The sequence below is a fragment of the Zingiber officinale genome, chromosome 1A (assembly GCF_018446385.1).
Source record: "Zingiber officinale cultivar Zhangliang chromosome 1A, Zo_v1.1, whole genome shotgun sequence".
Taxonomy (NCBI): Eukaryota; Viridiplantae; Streptophyta; class Magnoliopsida; order Zingiberales; family Zingiberaceae; genus Zingiber; species Zingiber officinale.
In genome coordinates, this window is record NC_055987.1 from 3,148,015 (window position 1) to 3,154,631 (window position 6,617).

Here is a 6,617-nt window from a genome sequence, read left to right on the forward strand (position 1 = left end):
CTATACATGACTATGGGTTTATCATGCGAGCGATATTCAAAATTTGATTTTTGTTTTTTATTAGATTATATATACTTATTTATTTATAATTTTTAGGATAATTTAATTTTTTTTTTAGAATTTAAGATTTCTTAACTAAGCTATATAATAATTTATACTATTACAAAATAATTATTATAAGTAAATAGTTATTTGTTTACTAATTATTAGGGAATAATTATTATTAGAAAATAGTTATTTGTTTCCTAGTTATTAGAGAATAATTATTATTACAAAATACTTATTATTTTTCTAATTTATGTATTTTCCTATTTTCACTAGTAATGAAATTTATATATATCATATGCTATCATTAATAATATGTGTGAATTCTATCGTCAATATAATATCAGAGCTCTAAGCTTAATTAACAGCAACCCTTTTTTTCTTCTCTTTCTTTCTTTTCTCTACAATACCCACCAACCGCTTTCTACAATGGCTGTCGCCGATGACATCAACCGCCGGCTCTAGTCGTCTTCTACAATGGTTGCTGCCAACGACACCACCCGTTGGCTATCTCTCACAAATACTCCTAATTCTCCTGCCTCTCTTGTGGTTTTCAACGTCAATGCTCAGGCACCGTTGAAACTCACCACCTCCAATTATTCTGTCTGGCGCTTGCAGCTCACGCCTCTTCTATTCGGATATGACTTACTGAGTTTTGTTGATGGCTCACGTCCCTACCCCCTTGCGCAAATAATGCCTACAGATGCTATGCTCCCTTAGACGAATCCTAATCATATTCTCTGACTCCGCCAAGATCAACTTATCCTCAACGCTATAATAGGTTCGATGTCTCCTACTCTTGTGCAATTTATTTCTTCATCAACTTCATCTAGAGATGCATGGCAGCCGCTAAAGAGAACCTACGTTGCTCCCTCACGTGGCAGGATTATGACTCATCGTTAAAATCTTGCTAGCCCTCAACAGGGTAACAGATCTATCACTGATTATATGCAATACATCAAAAGAAATATTGACGCTCTTGCGCTTATGAATGTCAAAATTGACTTTGATGAGCTCTCTATTCGTGTCCTGAATGGTCTTAGCTAAGATTACTGCAATATCTCACATGCTCTGCAAGTTCATGACGTCCCTATTACCTTTGTTAAGCTATTCGAGCAGCTCCTCAGCTATGAAGCCCAGTTAAAAGTCTCAACACCATCTCCATCTTCGACGTCAATGACTGCTCTTGTGGCTCTAACAGGGAATTCTTATAATCTGTATTCAAACTATCATGGTGGTCACCAGCAGATTCCGTCTATATCCCATCAGCCACGCATATCTACTCTTGGGCTATCTATGCATCCACCTGCACATCCAGTTGCGTCTAGTCCCAATCATTATCTTGGACGTTATCAGATTTGTGGTGTCCAAGGTCACTATGCTCGCTAGTGCGGTCATATGACTGCATCGATTCTTGCTCTGCTTCTGCCAGCTCCTCCGCGGGCTCCGCGTCCTACGTATAGTGCGCTATTTGCGCACAATGCCGTTCATTATACACCTTCGTCTGATTCTCAAGAATGGGTTGTTGACTCTGGCGCCTTTCATCATGTCACCACTGATCTCGCTACTCTCTCGTTGCATGAGCCTTACTCTGGGAATGATAGCGTCATCATTGGTGATGGTTCTAGACTACCTATTACACACACTAATTCTTTCTCTTTCTCTACTCCATCTTTCCCTTTAGTTTTCTCCAATGTTTTATTTGTGTCATCTATGTCAAAAAATTTGATTTCTGTCGCAACACTTTATGCTACTAATCCTGTTACATTTCTTTTCTTTGATTCCCATTTTCAGGTGTTGGATTGTTGTACGGGAGCGACACTGGTCAGCGGGGTCCATAGAGATGGTGTCTATTACTGGCCAAAATTTATGTCTACGCTATCATCGCCTTCCGCCTTTTCTATGTCTGTCTCGTCATCTATTTCCTTATGACATAGTCGTTTAGGTCATCCGTCATTAGATGTTTTGCAACATTTTTTTTATCCTTGGGTCTTTCGTTTCATGCGAATACTTTGTCTAATTTTTCATGCACTTCGTGCAATATTCATAAGAGTCATAAATTTCCCTTTCATAAATCTAGTATCTCGTCTCGTGCTCCTTTGGATATTATCTTTTCTGATGTTTGGACATCTCCTATATCATCATTTGATGGATTCAAATATTATGTTATATTTGTCGATCATTTTACAAAGTATATATGGCTTTATCCTTTACGCAATAAATCAGATGTATACTCTACTTTTATTGTATTCAAAATTCTTGTTGAAAATCGATTCTCGATGACTATCAAAATACTATTCACTCATAATGGAGGTAAATTCTTAGTCTTTCGCTCCTTTCTTACTACTCATGGTATTAGTCATCTTACCATTCCTCCACACACTCCTGAACACAATGGATACTTTGAACATCGTCATCGCCATATAGTCGAAACTAGTCTCACTTTGTTGCACAGAGTATCTATTCCACTCACTTTCTGGCCTTATGCCTTTGCTGTAGCAATTTATTTGATTAACCGCATGTCTAAGGTTAGTCTCTCCCATATGTCCTCTTTTGAAAAATCATTCACCATCGTTCCTGATCTTTCTAAGCTTCGAGTTTTCCGGTGTCTATGCTTTTTGTGGTTGTGCCCCTAGTCTCACCACAAGCTTGATCCAAGTCAACCTCTTGTGTCTTCCTTGGCTATTCTCTCACCCAGAGTGCCTTCTTGTGCTATGATGTGGCTTTCAAAAGAGTCTTTGTATCTCATCATGTTAAGTTTATGGAGCATATTTTTCCATTTGCCATCACCTCCTCCTTGGATTCCACAATAATAGACACTGACTCTGAGCTCTCTGTTGCACCAGTTCTCTCATGTGATCCTCCAGCACCGATGCTGCAACCTGCCACTAACCGTAGCGGTCCACAAGTGACTTCTTCACCGCTGTCATCATCGTCGCCATCACCTCCGCCATCATCACCTCTTGTTGTTGGGTGGTCCATACTGCCTGGTGGCAACCGACCCTCTAGCCCACCGACTCTTACTCCCTCTCTCGCTTCTTTAAATCAACATCCCATGCAAACTCACTCTAAAAATACCATCTACAAACTCAATCCAAAGTATCTTCTTCATATTAGTCTTCCACAATATTGTGAACCCTCCTCTGTCACGCAAATGCTCAAATATCCGAATTGGGTATAGGCCATGCATGAGGAGTATGATGCTCTTCTCTGTAATCAAACTTGGACTCTTGTCCCACCTTCGCCAGACTAAAATCTTGTAGGTAATAAGTGGGTGTTTCGCATTAAGAGTAATTTTGATGACTCAATTGATCGGTATAAGGCTCACCTTGTTGCTAAGGATTTTCATCAGCGCTCTGGTGTTGACTTTCATGATACATTCAACCATGTTATTAATCCAATAACAATGCGCATTGTTCTTCGCCTGGCTGTGAATCAGAGGTGGTGTCTTTTGGAGCAATCCCAATGGTCTGTGCGACCATGTGTTTTAGTGTTTGGGCAAAGGGTTTAAGTTAGGTTCACCCTTGTATTTGATATGTGTATTTGAGTTGTGCAGGTTTGCAGGTTACACATGTGACTCGGGTTGATGGCTTCGGGTCCGGTGAAGGATGGAGCATCCGAGGGACCGTGGACAAGGAAGCGAGGACAAGGGCCGAGGGAAGCGACTTCGAGGCATACGCGAAGGATGACATTGGGGATAAGCCGCGAGCTTGAATGCATCCGAGGGGCGAGAGCAAAATGAAGTAGGCTTGAAGGCAAGAGGTCAAGGTTGTAAAGAAGCTTGAAGTGAGTCATAAGAGTGAGGGTACGAGTGCACGAGAGATTGTACTCAGAGTAAAATCCTAGTTTTAGGGTTTTACTGTAGCGTTACTGTAGCAGTACTGTAGTGTTTCTGTAGTAGTACTGTAGCAGTCGACTGCATTCTTTAGCAGACGACTGGTGCAGTCGACCGTGTAGTCGACTGGGAGCGAACAAAATACTTCTGTTCGTTCGATCAGTATGGAGCAGTCGATTGCTACTTTTAGTAGTCGACTGGTATCGAGCCGTTGGGATGTAACGGTCGAATTTTCACAGAGGACAGTCGACTGCATGTTATGACAGTCGACTGGTAGGCGGAGTTTTCAACCCGCGAGCTATATAACTAAAGCATGGGAGCTTAGTTATAGTTGACGAAATTGGACTTGGTTAAAGTCTAATTAGTAGTCTTTTGTGCTCAAGAGATCTTTGTGTGCCAAGAGGTCTTGGTTGGAGTTGTGGTGAGGTTTCTCCACCCACAAGGAGGTTGAGCTAGTCGGAGTTTACCGGGGACTAATCCACCGACGGATTGAGGGATTGTCCACCTTATGGACACGTCGTAGAGTAGGTGTAGCGACCCGCCTCCTACTAACTAAGTTGTAAGGCCGGGGGTTACATTATGTTGTTGCTAACTATTCTTAATGTGCGGAAAACTGAGTTAATTAAAATTTTACTAACTAATACAATTTCTTCTGCTAATTGCTATTAGATCTGAAATTCATATTTAAACTACATCTTGAATGTTGTTCCTATGCTAAAGGAGGTTATCTAGGCTTCACATATGATCAAGGGCTGAAATGAGGGGTTTCCAGTTGTTATCAGGCCTCCCAATCGATCGGTGGATCGATTGGAGTGCTCTGATCGATCCACTGATCGATTCAGCTTGCTACTGTGCACGGGGTAAATTCTGGATCGATCGGATGATCGATCCAAACTTGCCAATCGATCCAGTGATCGATTCCAAAGCTCTCTGTTCACGAGAGCTAATTCCTCGATCGATCGGTTAATCGATCCATTAATTCTCTGTTCGCGACAGAACGCTACCGGATCGATCGGCTGTTCGATCCAGGAGCTTACTGTTCGCGGAACAAGCTGCCCAATCGATCAGCTGATCGATTGAGGAGCCTCCAATCGATCGACTGATCGATTGGGGTTTCTGATTTCGTATCAGAAGTCTGATTTCAGCACTGTTTCGTGCTCAAATCACATATATCAACTCTATAAGCAAAAACAAAGCTACTAGACCTATCATTACTCATGGCTAGCTAACTAAGATCATGACAATCAGTAATCTAAGCATAACTATCGCAAATCAAGACACTTATGTTGGACCCCGTGGTAGTTTTGATGTGATCAACCAAGTTAGTTAGGTCCTGCTGTGTTTGATCCCTGTGTCTGAGTGTGCAGGAGCTTAGGAACACAGGAAGTCGAGCGGAATACGCAGCTAGGGAGAAGGACGGCACGGGAAGGGAGCCGGCGGGCTCGGTGCGTCCGAAGGACGAGAAAGCTGCGGAAGAGTACTCCGGTGGGCGTGAAGAGCGTACGCGACGTTCGAGGGACGTTAAGCCGGGACGGAAGGCTGCTCGAGGAAGGCCGGAAATTGGGTTCGGGTGAGCCCTATTTCGGTTGGCCACAATCACCCAAAAGATCGGAGCATCGGAAGTCGCAACAAGCTGGAAACGAACTCAAAGGAGCTGAGCTGCCAGCTTGGAGGCGCCTCCAACCTGACTGGAGGCGCCTCCAGCTTGAAGGCGCCTTCAACCAGGTTGAAGGCGCCTTCAGCCAGGCTGGAGGCGCCTTCAGCCTGATTGGAGGCGCCTTCAACAGGTCAAAATGACCGTTTACGTTCGGATAGAGTTCTATCCGCTGACCGAGCTGTGGAGGCGCCTTGAACCTTGTTGGAGGCGCCTTGGACCCTCGGGATAGAATTTCCAGAGGCTATTTAAAGGCCCCTGGAGCTAGGAATTAGAGAACAACTCAAGCAATCAATCTGTTAGCAATTCCTAAGCAACTAGTGAACTTCAAAAGTGTAAAAGGCTTCTCCGCCTTCAGAGAAGGAGATTTTTCTTACTACGCTTTTCTACAGTCCTGGATTAACAACCTCCTTGGTTGTAACCAGGTTAAATCTCTGAGTCTTTTCCATTCGTGTTTCTTTTTATGTTTCATTAATTTAGTTGCTGATTTAAATTCTGAGTTGAAATCCGAGGAGGGTATAGTTTGTTTTTGTTTTCAGCAATTCACCCCCCTCTTACCGGTCTCCGCTGCATGAACAACTTAATTAACTAAAAGTGCAGAAAAGTAATACTACAAGAAATACTAAGTTCTTAAGTTCTAGTGCCTCTAACGTACTTCAATATATGCTTTACTGCAGTCCACTGTCCTTGTCCAGGGTTACTTTGATATCTGCTAACTATGCCCTTGGCAAAACAGATTTCTGATCTCGTGCATAGCATATATTAGGCTTCCGATAGCCGAAGCATAAAGAACTGCCTTTATTTCCTTTATCTCCTTTGATGTCTACAGAGACATATCTTTAGATAAAGTTACTCCATCCTAAAAAAGTAAGAAACCTTTCTTGGAGTTTTGCATGCTTAAAAGGAGCAAGGATTTTTCCGATGTATGAAGCTTGGAATAAGTAAAATATTCTTTTCTTGCGATCCCTTATTACTTTGATCTCAAGAATATATACATTCTCCCAAGTCCTTTATATCGAATTGTTTGGACAACCATACCCTTACTTCCGACAACATTTTGATATTGTTTCCAACTACCAAAAA